This window comes from Grus americana, chromosome 16, assembly GCF_028858705.1.
Source record: "Grus americana isolate bGruAme1 chromosome 16, bGruAme1.mat, whole genome shotgun sequence".
NCBI classification, from domain to species: Eukaryota; Metazoa; Chordata; class Aves; order Gruiformes; family Gruidae; genus Grus; species Grus americana.
Window position 1 is genome coordinate 17,587,116 of NC_072867.1, and position 20,334 is coordinate 17,607,449.

General features: G+C 43.6%; 1 protein-coding gene across 3 annotated transcripts in view; it reads right to left on the reverse strand.

Moving 5' to 3' along the window:
* Window positions 1–20,334, reverse strand: part of TTC28 (tetratricopeptide repeat domain 28) — a 187,410-nt gene that overhangs the window by 91,969 nt on the left and 75,107 nt on the right. The window lies entirely within an intron of this gene.

Below are 20,334 nucleotides of genomic sequence, written 5' to 3' on the forward strand. Positions count from 1 at the left end.
AGCCACTACACAACCGGCTCTTGCTTCAACTGGGAGTCCCTCAGGATGGGCAGAAACCAAACAGGCTCTCAAGTGCAAGGCAAACACCACCTGCAGAGATCGCCTCAGCAGTGCTCTTGAGGATAAACCCTTCGTTAACTAATTCTTGCAACTTCCTCTTCCACTGGCCTCTATTTTGGCATTTCCACAGATTTTCTGAAGAACAGTATACTGCTCTTTCACTGTGGCATTCCTGCAGGATAAATACAGCCATGGTGAAATCTCTAGGGGAGGAGAAAGTTAGCAATTAAAGTTTGCTGAGGACATCTCCAGACAACAGGGATGGCTGTGGCCTCTTCGCTTTATGTGAACTATAAAAATTTGAATAACCTTGGGCAAGAGGTTTAAGACAGTAGACAACAGGAAAATTTCCAAGGTACCAGGAAAAAGCCACGAGAATAAAGAGCAGAAAAGCACTGTCTGCTGCTTGCCACCAGCCTGCAACTCCATCAGGGTGCCAGGAGGTGAACAAGCAGGCTTAGTGAATAATTGAAGACACAATAATGAAACCTCAGAATGTCAGAGACATAATATAGTTTTGTAGGTTTCATCATGAAGCTTTTGAATTCCCAAATAAGACACACTGAATAATTTATCCCTGTGTCAATACTGGGTCAGCAGCTGTTCACTCATAGCTAATGATGGTCCAACACGCTTCAAGACACTTGAATAGGTCTAAACAGATTAATGAGCAGAGTTCCAGAGGGAAGAGGCGATGAAAACTCAACCCATTCATCCTTCCAAACACTAAGCTTAGGTAAACACAGATAGACCCAGCAGTCACGCCGGGTGCACGAAGCCCCACAGGTTCTGAACCTGTTTTAGTGCCGCCCAACACCACCTCATCCCGGTGCTGCTCCTCAGCAGCAAGAGAGCAGAAGCTAACCTGCACTGGGCTGGCTCCAGGCTGGCATTTACCCCCTCGTCACCCAGACCCGTGCTCATCCAATTCGAGCCCAGAAGCTCACCCTAGTTTATGGCACCCTACCAGTCGCATCAGCCACAGCGTGGGGGGTGGGGGGGAGAGGGAGGGGAAATCGAGCCAAAGGAGTCAGTCCCATCCTTCTGCTCTAACGCACACTCTCTCATAAAGCCAACAGAGACACCCATCCCAGGAACCTGACTTAATGCCCTTGTTAAATAGGAAGGTAAGTATATTTGGGGAAAAATAAACATGACTGACAGTATGAATGATGAATCTGCTTCTTTTAATTTGCAGTACTCCCTGCGGGCTCCTGGCTTCACAAAGCAGTGTTTGCTGTCCTCTACCTGAGCGCACCCTTCAGCTGCACACTGACACGAGCTACCTCCGCAGAACTGCTCCGTGAGGCAACGCAACAAACTTTTGCAGACCCACTGTGTTCACACACCAAGTGCTGCCAAACAAAAACGCTGCATACAGTGATGCAGCCTGACAGACAAAACACTGTGAGAACAAGCTCATGCACGCAGTTTATCAGAATTCCACACCAGTTTCCCAGTTCTGCTGCAACTACCTGAAGCGCAGCATTTGCAGCTCTGGCAAAGAAGCCCATTTATTTAATTACGTGCGTTCTTCCCAGCATCTAAAATGAACACTAGGAGAAAAACTAACTGTAGGATCTAGAAATCCCCAGTCATAGCTCTATGATATTAAATACTACTCACTCAGCAGAATAGGCACTGTCCAGCACAGCAGAACCTGGTACCTAATTGTATGTGGGAAAAAATAGGTAACATACCAAGTCAAGAAGAAAGTGTGAGTGAGGACAAAGACCCCACTGAAATATTAATTCTAGTACAATGAGCACTGCACAGTCTTTGTCTTGCCATCATTTGGAACTTGCCAGGTATTTACGTGCACTCAGATTTGAACTGCTGACTTTATTGGTTTAGGTTTTTTTTCTTCATGTTTTTAGCATTCACTGATGGGCAGGCACACGTGCAGCAGCAGCAACCCATAGTTGCTCTGTTTAACCAGTAACTGTATGGCAGCAGGTACAAATCCCTGTATTTCCAAAGGAAATCCCACAATTACCACACCCAACCACCCATGAGAGGATCAAAGAGCACGGATCAATCTGTCCTGGAAATCTGCTTTCCTAGAAATCTGCTTTAGATAATATGAATATACAGACACCTAACACACACAACAAAGCTTGCAGGATTTAAGTCAATTCTCAATTGCCAAGGACTTATCCACATATAACAGTCCTGAAGCAGCCCCCATCAATACTAACTGACCTGGTGGCATAAGTAATTACCTCCTAGTTCATCCTTTAAATGACAGAAGAATTCTTCTGAGCTGAGCTATTCCCCTGAGCATCACTCTGGGAGGAAAGAGCAGTGTATAGAAGCATAGCTGTGTGCTTGTAGCTTTCCCTACAGAAAAGGCAACCATTCACTAATGAATTCCCCTTTCCACCCATGCTTACGTTAGGTTTGTAAAGTATCAGATTATTTGGGGAAAAAAAATAAAGAAAAATGTAACACAACTACACAGTGCACATGTTCTTTTGGCTTTGATGATAATAAATGCCTTGTATTGTTTCTCTTAAAAATCTCTTTATCATTTAAGTGAAAAAAAATCTATAGAGATTTGCAGTAAATTTCATGAGGTATTAGTTATGTCCATTCATTTGTAAGATACAACAAATTCTTCCATATGATATCTCTTGGTCTGCTATGCTAACTGATAATCACTGATTCTGCACCACGTTTTAGCAGAAGCTCATTTTCTTTCTCAAAACTTGACATATTCAGAATGCTTTCAGAGACCTTGCACGCAGCCCAGCTCTGCTATCTGCTGCTAAACACAAAGCAGCTGAACACAGCCGTACCACAGAACACAGGCACGCTGCAAAGGATTCCAATTCATATCTAGGACCAGTTCTTGGCAGCTTCACTTCAGTAAGGTGAATTACACACCAAGTTCTGTACTCATCACTGCTTTCAGCTCTGGCTCCCAGATACCATATGAGGTCTGTAGGCAGCATGCAGGATCTGACCAGCGCTCAGCTGAGCAACACTCAACAATTACTTTATTTATGATCATCAAGACAGTTACGATAATGCTGAGGAAAGCATCAAGTGCCCAAATATCTACAGCTGGAGAGTAACCAGAATTCACTGTTTGTGAAGAGAAGCCAAACCCTTGCTGTACATGGGGAATGTCCACATGCCCTCTGAACGGTCCTGACCCACAGCCTGGAGCGATCAGCCCTCAGTTCAAAGGTTCCTAGATGCCACCGCTGATAAACTGGGACTGTGCCACAGTGATCTTCAGTAGCTCAATACAGAGAAGATTCGAACAATACCTGGGTGCTAAAATGCGAGATGAAACAGTTTTAGAAGAAATGTAATGTGAGAATTAAGAGTCTGAAAAGATTTGGTCATTTAAATGACACGTCAGACAAAGGCAAAAGACAAGGAATGAAGAAATCAAATTGACTTCAGTGTGCATGTCTGTGCTCATGCATATGTAACAGAAAAAGACATCCAGCTGCAGATCAATCATGCTAACATCATATTAACATCAGAAAACTCAGCTTTGCATTAACTGGTATAGGAAGAGACATAAGGAAAGGTGTAACTGCCACAACTATGCCAGGGCCACTACGTCCCTGTGCTACCCTGCAGCAGCTTTTTCTGCAGATCAGTTAAGCAGCCTTTCATCTCATTCTTGCATAATGAAGTGAAAAAACAAGAGCATAATTCTTTAGATCTTTGTTAAATACTTCAGTAAATAATTCCAAGCTTTTCACTCTTTATATGGCAATCTTTCAAGGCATCTATTCTTTCTCATCACACATCTTCAAGTGTACTTCTAACCAGGGTGCCACGTGTCAACAAGGAAATCACTATGCAAGACCACACGACCACACCGGGTCTGACAAAAGGTCTGTCCAGATCTGTATGTGATTCCACAGGAGGAACAGGGCAGGCACGTAGTGGCTGTCCTCAAAGCAGTTCCCACATTCCTCCTATTCATGACTCAGTACAACCTGGAAATGAGAACATGTACTAAATTATTTCTTGTATTTTTAACTCTTTTAGAAGAAACATACAGCATTAAAACTTAAATGTAGTAGCTGTATGCTACTACAGCTGCTGGAGATCAAGGGTGTACCAGCAATGCTCAGGAACTCAAGGGAGACTGAAAGCAAGAGTTTCTCCGGGACGAGAGTTGCTTTAAATGGAGACATAGCAAGACCCTACCTTAGTAACTGGAGACATCTCTCTGTCACATTAGGCAACCAGATTTCACTATCGGGGACTCAGACAACCAAGCAAGTGTTAAGCATAGGAATACCATGTGATTTGCTTACTAGACGGTAGCGTTGGATCTCACAGACTACTGGCGCAATGTGATCTTGGCCAAGTCACTTCTCTCTGTATTGCAGCTGAGCAGATCTGCAGAGAAGAATACCTACCATTCTTCACAAATAATACAAGACCCATGTGTAAGCAAATGCTCTAAGTGCTGTTAAGTGGCAGACAGGAATCTCATCACGGTTTGTGGCATTAGGTAGGAGAGTTCTGCAGAGGTACATTCTTGATTTAACCAAATACATGGAAAGCTAAAAACTCTTCTCTTAATTGAAAAATGAAACAATTAGGAAGTGCCTTTTTCTGGGAACATGCTGCTTCCACTGCAGCACAACAGAGGTTATTTTGAACTTATTACTTTGACTGGATTCAGTTGTAAGTAATTAAATTTAGTCACAGAAGTCTGATCTATAAAAGGAACCTACAAAACCAATTACCATAGCTTCCATTAGATCAGTAAGGAATGGCAGCTCCGTTTGATGTAAACCGAAAGGAACATTATTTATACTGCACAAGAAATCACAATAACTCAGTTCCCTTGCAGAGATTTGCTTTGAAAATTATGGTTTTCAGTGAAGAGAGTCACAGGTTACAAATTTCAGCCATGCTCTGCTCCTACCAGTTTTAACAGCCTCATGGGCAAAACAGACAACTGTGTCACATGATTCAAAGGGACTATTCCATACTGTACTCGTAAGCCAGGTGACGGAAAAGCTAAATTAAACATGCAAGAGATGGGGTGACTAAGCATCAAGATTTTTAAAGAGTATGTTTTTATACTTGCTTTGGCTCCTGTTGGAACCTAGACTATGCAGAAGCTGATGGACCTGTGAAGCAGCTGGCATCGCTCTGCCCGGATTCTGAGCGTACACCTTTTCTCTTCTCAAACTGCCCCTGTAAAAGTCAACTTGAAACAACAATTTTGGAATGGAAACGAAACAAGAACACCAAAGAAACCAAACTACCAGCTAGGATACTGGGAAGCACAGCCTTCTGCTCCCACCTCTGAGCGTACCAGCAAGAACATGCAAGTAAAAATTAGTATCAGACAAAAACCACCTATCTCAAACACACCAGCAAGGTGCAAATGCAAAATAGTGTGTCACAGCCAGAGCAGACAGCATATCCTACAGTTAAGAAGACTACCTGACATTTTCCATTACATAATCCCCATTTTCTGCCACTTAGCTGACAAACTGATACAGTTGAAATTTCCCATACTGGTTATCCACATGAGACTAATTACCTAAAAAAAGTGCTAAATGGTACAGCCATTTCTCTGAGCAGGATTGCGGGTGTCATCTTTCCTTTGAGTTTGAAAAGAGATAAAAGAACCAGGTATTTATTTTCCCTCTGCCTCCTCCAACATTTGTAACCAGAATCTGAAAATAAGCAAGGATGTCATCCTCATGACAGGAACACAGCTTTAGATCATGCTCTTTGGAAACAGAAATAAATTTGGCCAACCTGCAGATCTTATGCTCAGGAGAGTCTTGGTACAGTTTAGTAGTTACCTAACCATCCAAGTCCCTTACAGGTATATTTTCACCTCAATGCTGCAAGAAGTAAAACTTCCCCTACGCTGACTCTTTCTGCAGGGAGCACCGAGGCTCTTGGCACGAGCAGAACCACCGAGGAGGATCCATACTGCTCCGCTATCAGCCAAGAGCCACGGCACATCCTCCCAAGACGCCTGTCTTTGTCCCTCCTGCTGCCAACCTGCAGAGCATGATAAAATGAAAGCAGCAGTCAACAATTACTCTTCAGCCCATGTGCCACAATCCCTGCTACGGACCTAGGAATTGCTAACATTTCTGAAAAACCATGCTTCCACATAATACAGTTGGGGGCGTGAGACAGGCTTGTTTGGGTGAGGTTTGCCTTTTTGTTGTTTTTTTTTTTAAAACACATCTTTTGAGTTACACTAACAAAGTAAATTGAAACAATATTAAAATACTAATTATTTTTTTAAAAATAAAATTCAAAGTGTAAAACATAGCAAAAATGAAGGTGTGCAGGCCACCAGAATTCAGGCATTCTGTGTATACATTGTCTCCTTCCCCAGTAATAGCGACACATCCTCTTCTCCCAGCCAACTGAAAAAAAAAAACAAAAAACAAACCAACAAAACCACCCGAAACATCCCAAGAAACCACTCCAAATAATAAACTCTGGCATTTCCTATTATGCAAAGGGCTGTTTGACCCAGCAGCCTTCAGGTTTTACACACTCCTCAGTTTGTTTTCAATTCCTTTCTATCAAAGTCTTTTACTTTTCAGATTTTAGGCACATCACGCTCTGTATCTCATCCAGCATGGACTACGTAAGCAGAGTTGAACAAGTAACAAAACAGGATGTGCCTTTAGCATAACAAAGACAAACTTCTGCTTGCTGCCTCCTTCCTCACAGGGGAAATTCCAGGCTTCAGTGTGCATTACATATACCACACAGATGAACAAGAAAACAGGGGGAGAGAAACGGCAGCGATTCCCCACTGTCAGGAAGATGTCAGGACCTTGTCTTTCTGCTCACCCATGAGCTGTGCACTTACGGGTGTGTTTATATTGCATGCCGCAGGTAGCAAACGCTTGTTCTTTCCGGTCTATAAGCTGGAAAAAACCCTAACCAACCACAATTGCATAGCACCAAGACCAAACTAATAGGGTCCATATTTCTGCTAGGCTTATTTCCAGCAGAGGCTGCAGGCAGGACGAGCTTGTGCCAGTCTGTAGGACATACCAGCACGCCGGTGCCACCGGAGAGCACAGGGAACAGCTTCACACCCTGCGCACTGCAGCACAAAGAGCCAGTTCTAGACACTGCAGTCTGCTGCAGCGTCTCCTTTTCCTCTCCATTTTCTCTCTCTCTGCACAGGCAAAGACATATACTGGAAGTGCAGCACCAACTTGTGCAGGAGGAACAGCTTAAACATGCTCCCTCTTGTCAAGAAGATGAAGAGTCTGTGTGTTGCTGGAAGTGAGATCTGCCACAGGCTCACTCATCAAATTTGAATCCCCAGCTGGAATTGCAACCCAGGGACCCAGAGAGCAGAAGGTCACTGCAGTAAACTCCTCTGTGCTCAGATATTAGCATCACTGTCAGTATTACAATGCTCACCTTTGTCGTACTGGCAAGGATAACAACCTACTCTTCTTTATTGCAATTCCTTTTACCTCGCAAAAGAAAGCGGAAACAATGGTTTATTAGCAAGTACAACATAATTAACAGAGTAATAAAGCTCAGAACCACTGCACATTGTAAAATCTTTGCTCGGTTGTAAAGGAGTTCTTTGACTATTAATGACATTGTGCAATGAGGTCTGCAGCAGCATGGCAGCATTAGAAATGATTCACTGCCACAGGATACTCTCAACCAATGTATTCAGGAATGCACAATTCTGCAAGCTTTTCCTGAACAATCTCCGTGCATAAAAATACAGGGAAGACACAGGATCTGTGAGGAATCAACACAGATCCCTGCAGACTGAAAATAATATAGAGAGTTGTTATAAATATCTTATAGGGCATTCACTATCATATGGTCTAATTTTATATGTAACACAAAAATTATAATTATCATTTGATAAGAAACGTGCTAGAGTAATTTCTCAATGGGACTGGATACACAGATTCTGCATATGTTTATACTACTGTGGAAAAACTGCAAACTCACAGTCTCTGAAAAGTGGGGCATATGACAGTGTTCACACAAGAGAGTCTGCAATCAGAAAATAAATCCAACATACGTTAGCAGACCAGGAAATCTTCTAACAATCTCTTCAGGTCAACTACTTTGAACCTGGAGCCTCTTAAGCCTGACTAGGACAAAATTATTTTGAGGACCATCTTGGTGTTTGCATTCTGACATTGTGTTAGTAAGAGTCTCTCCGTTAAAAAAAAAAAAAAAAAAAAAAAAAAAGCCAAACAACCAACCCACAGCTTTTAACAGAAAACCTGAAAAATTTACTGTCTGGAAAAACCTGCTCACCATGAGAAGATTGCCTCGTTGCTAGCTGAACATCAACTGCTGTCCTACATTAATATCAGCAAACACCAATTCAGTTGCTAGGCAGACTTCTCACACAACAGATCTTCCTTTGGGGAGACGGAAAGCTTAGAAAAGTGGCGTGTCAAACAATGATGTTGACATGTAATTTTGTGACTATGCATTTCAAACAACTGGGAGATTTGGTATAGTAATCTGGTAGAAAAGCAGCCAACAGCCACCACATCCTCAACAAGAACATCTGCTCCATACACAGCAAACACAGTAGTCTCCGAACAGCCGGCATTTTCATGCCGTACACAGCATTTCAACCCTGCAACCTCTTATCACTAATCTATCCTAGATGGGGACACAGTAGTTCAATAGATATTTGGGTAGCTCTAAACACTTGTTCCTTCAGTAATACACTTGCATTTACAAAAATGAAAAAATAATTCAGCAGGGTGTGAAGGTTTAAATTTTAACCATCTCCCCCTTGCCCTTCCTCACAACTGTTCCCAAAGGAAACTCTGCCTCAGAGCATCACTATTTCAGGCACCTGAATCAATAAGCCTCTGCTCTGAAATACACAATAGCAAGGGAAGACACTATCCCCATTGCTTTTAAATATACAAGTCCCTATCCTACACATACACATTGCTCCCTCTTTTCACACACAAGCACTCCTTACATAGCCTGCTACGTGCTCCCTTCACATCGGATGTGTGCACGACTTGCCTCACCATTCCCGAGCAGCTCCTGGCTAGCGCTGGCCTGCGCGGGAGCTGCACCCAGGCTGCCGAGGGCGAGCGAGGGAGCAGACCGGGCTGAGGCTGCCACACAGCACGTGGAGGCCACAGGGTACGCAGGCAGCAAGGGGAGCATGGCTGCCAGCAGGATTTGGGCATTGGCCCCGGGTGAGGAGAGGTTAGGGGGCCAGAGGTAAAGGCGGCCTGCACTACTCTCACTGTCCAGAAGTCAGAGGGTTGTACAACACGAGGATGAGTTCACACAGGAGCAATACCGTGGGCATGTCAGCAACGAGCCTGGGGCCCTCTCCACAAAGGCGGGCAGCAGACGAACTTCTAAAGCAACTCTGGGATTTGAGAACTTGAAGTAACACCAAAGCGTAGTCGTTTGTAAGCCAAGTTTTCTGGCTCTATCTGCTACGCCCTGCCTGGCGGTGTGGTTTAACCCCGGAGGGCAGCTCAGCCCACCCAGCCGCTCGCTCGCTCCCCCGGGACTTGCCTGCTCCTGCAGACAGGAGCAAGCGTTAGTGCTGGAGGAGGCACTGATCGCGCTGGTCTGACCACGCGCATACATGGGCTCACACACCTGCAACTGCAGTTCGATAATATTCAGCTCACTCTTTCACCAACCTTCTCGTAGGTTTAATCCTGTTGTACTGGTCACATGAAACATACTTGTCCAAAGCAGCTGTAATCTCCTCAAACTGGAGATTTATTATTCCCAGCTAGATAGGAAAAATCAGAGTGGTACAACAGTTTATACTGCAAAGATATGCTAGAGTAATGTAAAAGATTTGCTTTAAATGAAAAATGGGCTAGAAAATGCAGTCAGTGATGGCACACAACCCTGCTCCCAGGCTTTGGTACTATAACCAGCTGGGAAAGAAAACTTTCAAGCCAGCCCAAAAGACCCCATACAGCCACCACTCCAGTTAAAATAGATTTTAGTTTGAAGGCAAATATTCAGCTGGAACTTAAGTTTGGAATTTCCAAAATGTGTTTTGCATTTATTGAGATATTATTAAAACCAGCAGAAAAGATAACCAATCAGCTCATACAGAAGCCCACTCATTTAAAGGTTGTTAACGAAGGAGAGGTATGAATGTAACTGCCAGGAGATGCAAGAGCGCAGGATGCTTAGCAAAAAGCATACTTTTAAAGCAGCATCCTGGAAACATAATCTAACATATCACTAATTCCTGCAATTGCTAATTCTGAAAGTAAAGTCCTAGATCCCACTTTAATATTTAGGATGTAGCCCCAACTTCTGGATCAAAAGGACACAACTACTGACCCCATGCAGTACTTATCTTTTGAAATCCCAAATAACTGCAGAAAGATGAACAGTACAGACAGGTGACCTCCATCAGTCTGATTCTGCCAATCCTGATGAAAAAGCCAGGAAAGGCCTGTTTCTCACAATGTCCTTTCTGCTGCTCTGCTCAGCGAGTTCCACCTAAATCAGATGCTAGACCTTGTGGACACGGCCACCAAGGCCAAAGATACATACAACCATAGAGTCATTTTTGTACCAATCTTGGCTTTATGCTTCTACCTCTATCTGGAACATTTTATGTGTGTTCATCAGTAAATTAAAAAGCAGTAGCTTAAGTCATTGGATTTATAGCAAGAGACAATTGAATACCCTAAGTTATCCTATTGTTGGGAAATTTCTCTATTTAACAGCTGTCTCCCCCTTGCTAATGTAATCCTACTCTCCCCGTCATCTCACCCTGAAAAATCTCTCCACGACCCTTCCCTGTTTATACATGTTCAATAATCACAGACTTTCATGTTCCCCGTTCACTGTCAGTTATCCAAATGATACAAATTTAACTCCTTTGATCCTTCCTCATACATCAGTCCCTCCAGGCCCCTAATCACTTTTTTCACTCTTCTCTGAACTCCCTCCAGTAATGATGTGATTCTAATCCTCTGAAAAGAGAGGCTTTTGGCTTCAGTTCTTCGCACAGATGCGAGCAAACTAATTCGGAGACTTCACAAGCTCCGTGCGTAGTACCGTCACCAGCCGCCACGCATTAAACTGTGACACTGAAACAAAGATGGAATTGTCTCATGAACACTAGAGATACCAGAAGCTGAAAGAAAACACAATGAAAATTAAAACTATGAACTGATCAGCACTTTATACAGCCATAAGGACTTCATGTCAGTAAAAGCCATATTTAGGAGACAGGCGCAGTTGTCTGCTGGATGCTTTGAAGAAGCTAGGCTGACAGTCTCTTCCAACCCAAACCATTCTATGATTCCATCTTACAAAACTGCAGTTCACGTAGCAGCTTCACAATAAACACACCAGGTGGACGGTGTACAGAGTAAGCACTGGGGTCTTACCCCCAGCACCTGAGAGTTGTCTAAATTACCACATGCCACCTTGCAAAGGCTGCATTTCAGTGGCAAGTGATACGGACCCTGCTCACGCCGATGAAGCGCCCGGCAGCCCACCAACGGAGGAGACACAGCTAGCACTTCCACCACAGACGCCAGTCAGCACAAGTGCCTCCAGAGGCTAGCCACGACCTATCCGTGCCAGAACAAGTCCAGTTTTGAAGGGTTTCCAAATTTACAGATTTGTTAATTAAGTTAAAGCCACACTGGGAAAAAATAAAATTACAATAGGGTAGCAGACAAAACCCATGTATTAGCATATACTAGCTTGTACAGCTGAGGAAGAAGGAAGCCTACTGCTTCCTTTCTAAAAACACAGAACACAAACACAATGCACAATTATGACATAACCATGAAGAAAATAAACTAGAGATGCCATACATACAATTCGGTAAAGTCAGTTCAATAAAATCTAAAAGACAGTTAATTAGCAAGCTCTAACTTTACCTGTTACAACTTGGACACTACCCTCAAGTTGGAAAAAAAAATATTAAATAAAACTTTGCCCAAAACCATAGCAACCTGATTTTTTAAATGTATTTTTCTGGTGCCTATTTTTGATTTTTGTGTTTTAAAAGCTATCTTTTTAAAAAACTTTAAATACTGTTAAAATATTGCTTTTATTAGTAGTTCAGTGGCTGACTGCAGTCAGTAGCACCTCTTCATGTTGTAAGAGTATCTTTAGATTTTTTGCAGTTTTCCTCCTTTTATTTTGAGTTTCTTCCTCTACCACCCATAAGACAAACGGATAGGATCTAGAGACAACTTCCTTGAACAAACGAAGAACAAATTTGTGTTCCATATGCTACTTTCATGCACTTTCACTATAACCACACTGCAGCAATGCTACAGCAGCTCCAGCTCCTGCCTCTTCTCCCAACCCGAGGCAGACAAAAGCAGGGACACAAGCTTCCCAGCCGCCCCAGCCCATCTTGTGTTCTGTTACAGTCACCCCTTGGCTTTAGCAGGCAGGTTGCAAAGGAGGAATAACGTAAATCATGCCAAATTTGGGATGTAGAGGAAAAGGAACGACATGCATTATACAGCAGAACCAGATGAAGCTGTGGCTCCTTTTGTTTCTCTTCAGCACAACTCATCCCAAGAGCAGAACAAAGCAGCAGGATATAAGCACTGGTCACTTCAAAGAGGTGGTTATACTAGTTCCAGCACCCAAGGGACCTAAGACTACAGAAGTCAATCCTGACGCAGGGAATCTCATGGTAAGGAGAGACCTCGTGTAGAAAGCAGCAGGTATATTAGGGACAGCACACAGTGTAGTCAGGCTACAAAGACATTTGAGCCCACCTGAAGGGCAGACGGGCATGAAGCTTGCCTCACTTCAGTGCCAGGCTGCCTAGGTGAGTTAGGAACTATCTCCCATAGCCAAATTCAAATGTACAAATGACTAACGAATTGAGAGGCATCACTGCATGTTTCTAGGTAGCATAAGGCACACTTTAATGTAATGAAGGGTTCAACAGCAAAGTATTCCTGCTCTTCTGCCTTAGGAGGAACTGATCCAGGTCATACGAACAAGCACATACACAAAATCTGTGTCTGGTTCACTGATTCATCAACAGTACAGTTCCACAAACACACGTGCTGGCATGGAAACCATCCCTGAGAAATGAATACTCTACAAGAGTGCTAGCAGCATATACCTGCTTATTCTGAAACTACAGTCTGCAAGGAAGCTGGCATTTTCAGAGCACGCTTCACAGCTTGAAGTACTGACTGTGGCAGACTATTCCAAACATGCTGCGCATCATGACAGGTATCTGACCACTGAACAAGTTTTTCGAGAGCACCAAAGCCTGTTTGCTACAAGCCACTACAAACCACAAGACAACTCTAAGCCACCAAATGAAGGACTCAGTATTTCTGCTTTGACTTAAGGATTCTTCCAACTATTCTACATTAATCTCTCCCCGACTAGAAGTCCATCAGCACTGGTCCCATATCCATTTGAACTACAACAAAAACTGAGTTTTCCCTATTCTTATCACCACCAGATAATTCACCACTAAATCATTCTAACCCTCTCAGTAAGTCTCACCTCTACACAGATGTGTGTTCAGCTGGTGCGCAAGCATTTCAGTGTCCCCAAATATCAGACCTGCAAATTAGTTCAATTGTCTCATCACAGTCATGCTAAATGTAGCTTACCTGCAGCCTTCAGAAATTCCTCAGAATCAGTGCCTGCAGATGCAATACTGGAGACTGTGGACTGGGCACCCAAAGGCACTGCAGATAAAATAGCGTACGGCATTGCTACCGAGACTTCAGAACTAGACAGTGATAGCTTTGAGACTCCATCTGCTTCATCTGAAAGGACACAATGAACCACCCCAGCCAATAACCAGCTAGTGGCTCAGTAACCAGTGCCTGGTTAAGGAATGCAGCCAAATCACAGCCCCCGCACACTCTAAGCCTGACCAAAAGGGGGGTTGGACTAGATGACCTTTAAAGGTCCCTTCCAACCAGAACTATTCTATAATTCTATGATAAGTAAACTAAGTCTTGAGACTCTATGGTCACTGAAGAAGAATAAAACTTGATGAATTTCCAACAGAACAGCCCCTCTCGGTAATATTTTCCATGTTCAAAGTTCACTATTCATGGGGCTCAGAGGACCACAATCCTCTCCTAGCTTTTACAGGAGACAAAGTGTTTATACAGCCCCTTTGCCTCTCCCTCCAATTCCTTGTCTACTCTTTGCTACACAGCAGCAGTCCTCGATATTTTAGACGATTTCCCATAGTGCGTTTTCTAGTAGGCACAAAAATAAACGACAACAAATTGTCTCTAATTTGACAGCCAGTAAGTAAATACCCTTTAAATTCTTTCTACAGACATGCTGCCTGATTAGCATATTCTTCACTACAGTTAAGAGAATAAATTTCTGACAAAGGAAGGTACCTTTATCAGAATCCACAGGACTCTGCCTGTTGCAGAAAAGTTCCCATTTTATGCACAGGGATTACGCTGGGTCCCTAATCATACTGGAATTACACATACTCCAATCGGATCGGTTACCCTCTCACAGCTGGATCCCATGTGCACACCACCACTCCTCCTCTGGGCAGGATGCAAATCTCCTGCCTTCTTACACACCACGCGAAAGCCAGGAGAAACCTTATGCAAAAAACAGATGGCAGAAACAGCTCAAAATGCTGCATTTCAACAATTAAAAGGTGTAAGTGAGAGTCAGCTTCTGTCGGGCCACAAAGCGTTACATCCAACAGCTATACACCTGGGAGGGCACAAGGTACTGTGCGCTACGAGCACGGGGGAGATGGAATTCATCAAAGCAGGGTTCAAACCAGAACAACGCTGATGGAAGCGCGACGACAGAACGGCAGCAGCGGGAGCCGCCATCTCAGCGCCAGCTCAGCAGCCACTGGCAACGCGTCTCCATGGCAGCCAGGGCCGAGCAAAAGGGCTGCGGGGGGGGACGGGACACGGGGTGGTCCTGGGAGGACCGGGAGACCAAACAACACCCCAGCTGCAGCAGTCTGGCTGTCTCCCTTCTGCGTTTCTAAATGAGAGACTCGAGATAAATAGAAATGAAAACCCATCTGGAACTCGGTCCATAACAAAGCCAGTTCGTGAGCCTCAGCACCTCAGATCTTTCCCTTCAGATCAGAGCACAACAGAGAAAAACTACGTGCAGGGCTGTAAGACAAGAACCCCTTGAACAGGTTGAGATGATTCAGGGACAAGTGATTTTAATGCAGCTTTAAGTGATCTTTTGCACAAGTCGAGAGCTTCAGTGCTGCCCGCATTCAAACTGCCTAACGAGTCTGGTCGGAACACCTCAAAGGTTTCAGCCGAGAACATTATTTTCCAATGAAAATAAGTATCAGGCAAGGAAATGCTTGGGTTCCACTGGAACCTGCATTTGTCAAATGGATTCAACTGGACACAGGAACTCAAAGAGCAGCAAACAGGTGACTGGGGACACTTCCTTGTGTACCTTCGCTGATCACCTAAGACACAGACAGGCCTGGGATACAGCTTGACATTAAGATAATTATCATTTTGACACGATACAAATGGCACTAGACATATTCTGGCTCCAAAGGGATGAACTAGTACATCTGTGTACGCGGCACAGATTATCTTGGGGTGGGGTCCAGGTTTTCTACGATTTACTATGGAAGCCCCAGATCTCGCAAAAAAGTGGATAGGTCAACCACCAGCAGGACCGTAAAGACTCTAATAATCTTGCTAATAATGTCTCTGGAGATACCTGCAAGATCCGGGGTCACTTATGCTGCAGTGAAACACAGGTCTACATAAAGGGTACAGGTTAATGTAGCTAACGTGAACATCTATAATGGGGTGAATTGTAGTTTTAGCTGCTTATTGGAACAAAAACATTAATCAGTCAATGCTGAGATGATTAACGGGATAAGATTAAGCTTAAAACTAGAAAATCTATTAGCCTATTTAAGAATAAATGTTGTACCTGGCAGGTCATCAGTCTTTTAAGCCTCAAGGGTTTAGATGCTCTAAGCAAATAGGAGACTGACTCATGCAGCAAAAGGCTCTGCACAGAGACTAACCAAACTGTAGCTGTCTTGCCCCATCAGAGGGCATACACCTTCTCCCTAAACTCAGCAGGGTGTGCCACAGACCAGCACTTCAGCTTCAGCTCCAACAGACACGACGTACCACAAACCAACGTGTGAGGCGGGACTTGGGAGGAAAGTCTGAGCTAGTGAGAGGTTGCTACATACAACAGGAAAAAAAAAAAAAAGAGAAAGCATCTGGAATGGCAGGTTCAACTTCATGTCTATATCATAACAACAATGAATTCAGCTCATAACAAAAGTTTTAGTCAGAAAACTAAATTCACCTAGTCTGTGTATATGCTTGTCATTCAACTGTCACGCTCGTCCGTTCCCTGTGTGTTGTGAGAATAATGGAAAGAATTTTAATTATGCCTCAGAAGACATACCTTCTCAAGGAGACAGAGACACATGCTCCACCTGCCTTTTTCAGTCTAATTTCCCTCAGGAACATTTCCCTCTAATGTATTATTTCACACCAGACAAGCTACTACACAGAGCAACTCTCCAGACTGTAGTAATTGTTAAAGTTTGGTGTTTATCACTTCCTGCTTTTTAAAGCCATGTATAGAGCCAGTCATGACTGACAGAGCCCAAAGACAGCCTATTCAGAGGGATGCCAAACCACAGAAACGAGAAGAGAAATGCTGAAGATGCCAGGGGTCCAGTACTTTCAAAACACAGATTTAGGAACATCAGGAACATTGTCACCTTGACAAAGAACGCAGCTCAATGCACAACCCATACATGAAATTCCATAATAATCCATAACCTGGCACTGATAAGAATGCTCAGTTATGAGATTACAATGTAAAAATATGGTTGGATAGATGGACTCAAATAGTGCCTTGCACTTTTCACAAGCAACTAGAGGTTGCTATGCCTGCTGGATTTTGAGGTGTTGGGGGCAGGGGGAAGAATCCAAAAGGCTCAGCTTTCAGTATTTACTTCGAGACTTATCACAGATGGTTTTCCTCAACAGCACAACTAAAATACAAAGAAATAATAGGAAAGCAAGCTAAAGAGCTGTCAATCCTGACAAGGTAGCCCCTGCAACTTATTCTGCACCTACTTTTCAGTAGGACTGCCAACCATCTTATAGACAGCGCCACCCAGAAGACACAATAGTTGCCAATGCTTTTGTGGTTTGGACTCTGGAACAACGGAGAATAAAATGACAATGATTCAACCTGTAACCAGGAGTCTCAAGCATGACTGTAACTAGCCAGTTACAATCACAATGGCATCAAGACCTTGTCCCAGGTGAAAATGAACATACGTATTTTTGCTGCCAAGACCCTTGATCCGTAACAGTGAGAACCAAAAAGCATTCCTACTCTCCCAAGACTTTTCCTGTGCATTGAAGAAAGCTAGGAAAAAACTTAAATATTTTCTAGGGAAATTAGTAATAGGAAGAGCACTGTACTGCTCTTTAGCAGAACTGCAAAGAATTTACCCTGCCTTCCTTCTTTACTTAAGTATCACATACTAGAATCTCTTATTAAAAAACTGCTTATTAGTCACCAGACTAATGAAGCACATGGCTGTCCTCAGTAACGTGCTTCCCCACACCAGCTGGCTCCTCTACCCACATCAGTTTGATGCAGCTGCCATCGTTAACTTCCTAGGGAGAGCTCTTCCACTTTGCTGGAGAACAGATGACAGTCTGGTTCACACTCATTCCCTGGGTGCCAGTAACAGTAACGTTTGTCAGCCTGTCCAACTGCCCTGAAAGGTGGACACCAAAGCCCCAGTGAATTTCAGTTCCTGAGCCAGAAGGACTGGCTACGGCGTCTAGCTAGACCCCCACGTGAGGGAGGCCAGACCAACCTGCCAAAGCACTGTGACACTTTGCTTAACCCCCACGCTCTTTCTAGAAAGAAAGAGCCTACAGAACTGGTTCAAATACTTCTTTATGGCTAAAACCATACGTTTTTCTATTCAAAAACGAAACTTTCAGTCATGAGCCCTTGTTCTGCCTTATCTCAGGAACAAAACATTAGGTGGCAAGTGACTCCACAACACAAACTCTTCAGTATCCAAGCGTATGGCAGGACTTCTGCATCTGGAGCCTTTTTTGTGGAGTCAGCAGAAGTGCTAAACACCAAGATGGGAGTTGTAAGCACAAATATGGCACTGCCTTCAGCCCAAAATAGCTTCTGTTCACAAGGTCACTCCATATAATCCTGTCAGCTCTGCCCAACTGTAGGTCAAGAATCACCCATGATGCTATGGTCTGAGACTGCAACCAAAACATCCTAGTAGGCGAGACCCCTGCTAGTGAATAACTACTCCAAGGAGGATCACCCCTTCTACTCTAAACTGTCAATTCTCACTTGTTTGATCATATCATGTCAGAAGACATGAATGGAAAGAAGGGAGTAACTCCCTGCTTATGACAAGCTGCATTACACTGGGCATCCGAGGAACCTGCAAAGACTACCCACGTTCCCTGAGAAACCACCGAAACCTGCAGCGGGTTGATCCTGGCCAACAGCTGAGCACAACACAGACGCGCACCCACTCGCCCCACGAGCGGTCAGGGGAGAGAAGAGCAGAGGCAAGAAGACTCGTAGGTCAAGACATAAACAGTTTAATAAGCAAAGAGAAAGGAAATAGATGTGATGCAAAGGCAATCACTCACCACCTCCCACAAGCAAACCGATGCCCAGCCAGTCTCCAAGCAACGGCTACCTTCCCAAAAAAAGCCCTCCCCTCACTTTCCATTGCCGAGCACAATGTCACGTGGCATGGCATATCCCTTCAGTCAATTTGGGTCAGCTGCGTCGCCTCCTGGCTACCAGTCGACCCCGGGGGCAAAGTGAGAAAGAGAGAAGGCCTTGATGCTGTACAAGCACTGTTCAGCAACAGCCAAAACACTGGTGTGTTATTAACACTGTTTTCATCACAAATCCAAAATAGCAACATATTCCATCGAGCCAAACGGACACAACCACACTAATTATCCTCCTCAGCACATAGCTCACCTATCAACCACAATATGAATGCTGTATTTTTCATAACATACATCAAAACCCAAAGAAAAAACCTAGATGCCCAGTTAGTTTACTTATGCCAACTACAAATGAATCTGATATGATGCCTTGAATCTGTGTAAATCATAAGCACATGTAAGGCCGACAGTAAAGCCATTCTACTAGGTATTTATGCAGTTAAGTTCAGTCAAACATGGGCAGTGAACGTACATGCTACTGAGCACATCAGAGCACAAAATATAAGCTTCAAAGGCTGCCCCTTTGGGATGAAACAAAAGCCCAGGAACTTCGGGGAACTTTACATCTGAGTGCCTGTGCAAAATATTAAGTCTTTCCCTACATTTCATTACCCACTGAAATACAGGTCTATTCATTCTAACCACTGCACAGACCCAGGTCCGAAAAAAGAAACCTCCAAACCTCTGGGAGAGAGGACTTCATAGGAAAAAGGCTGCAGAAGATAGTAGCTGGTCCACTGGAGCACCTCCTTACTAATTATCCCAGAGTGCCGTTTGCTATGTAACCAAGGAAGAAAGTGTGTCAGACTTTCAGCAAAGCTGTCTTCAGCAGCTTATGGAACGCTTCTCTAAGCCATGATGCAATTAACTGCCAAGAAAGTGCTGAGGCAGGCAGAATTAGGAAGCTATAACAAATCAAGTCTATAATCCTACACCATTTACATTTAAAACAGCTGAATTGCTTATAACTCAAAGTGCTGTAGCATGTTTACAATTTTATTTCATAAGATCTAGATGTCTTATCCCCCAAGCAGGACAAATGAAACAATCCATCTTCAAAGACAACATGGGAAAAGACACAAAGAACGGCGCAGGTCTCCAGAGCTTCCTGACCTAGGTGGTAATACTTGCCATCCCGAACCGCCAGCACACCCCCAAAGTCATTGTGAAAATTCAGACCCACTGAAGAATCATGACTACCCCAGAAATTCTTGGCTAGCTCATAGGAAATTTGAGTAACATACAAGATGAAAATCACCGGGTTCAGAAAACACTTTCACATAAAAACAAGGGTGCAAGAGCTTCAACATTCTTGATACAAAATCCAGTCAACTAGCAGAAAAACAACCGCTGTTAAATTGTTAAAAAAGGCTTGAAATCTTGTCTATTTCCTCAGCACTGAAACAGATACCAAACAGTACACAAGAATCAAAACAGTAACTATCCTTGAAATTAATACACAGTATAAACAGTCTATCCCTTCTTGCCTTAATTCTAAATTATAATTGTCAGAATGTTATCTTCCCCGAGTTCGTGT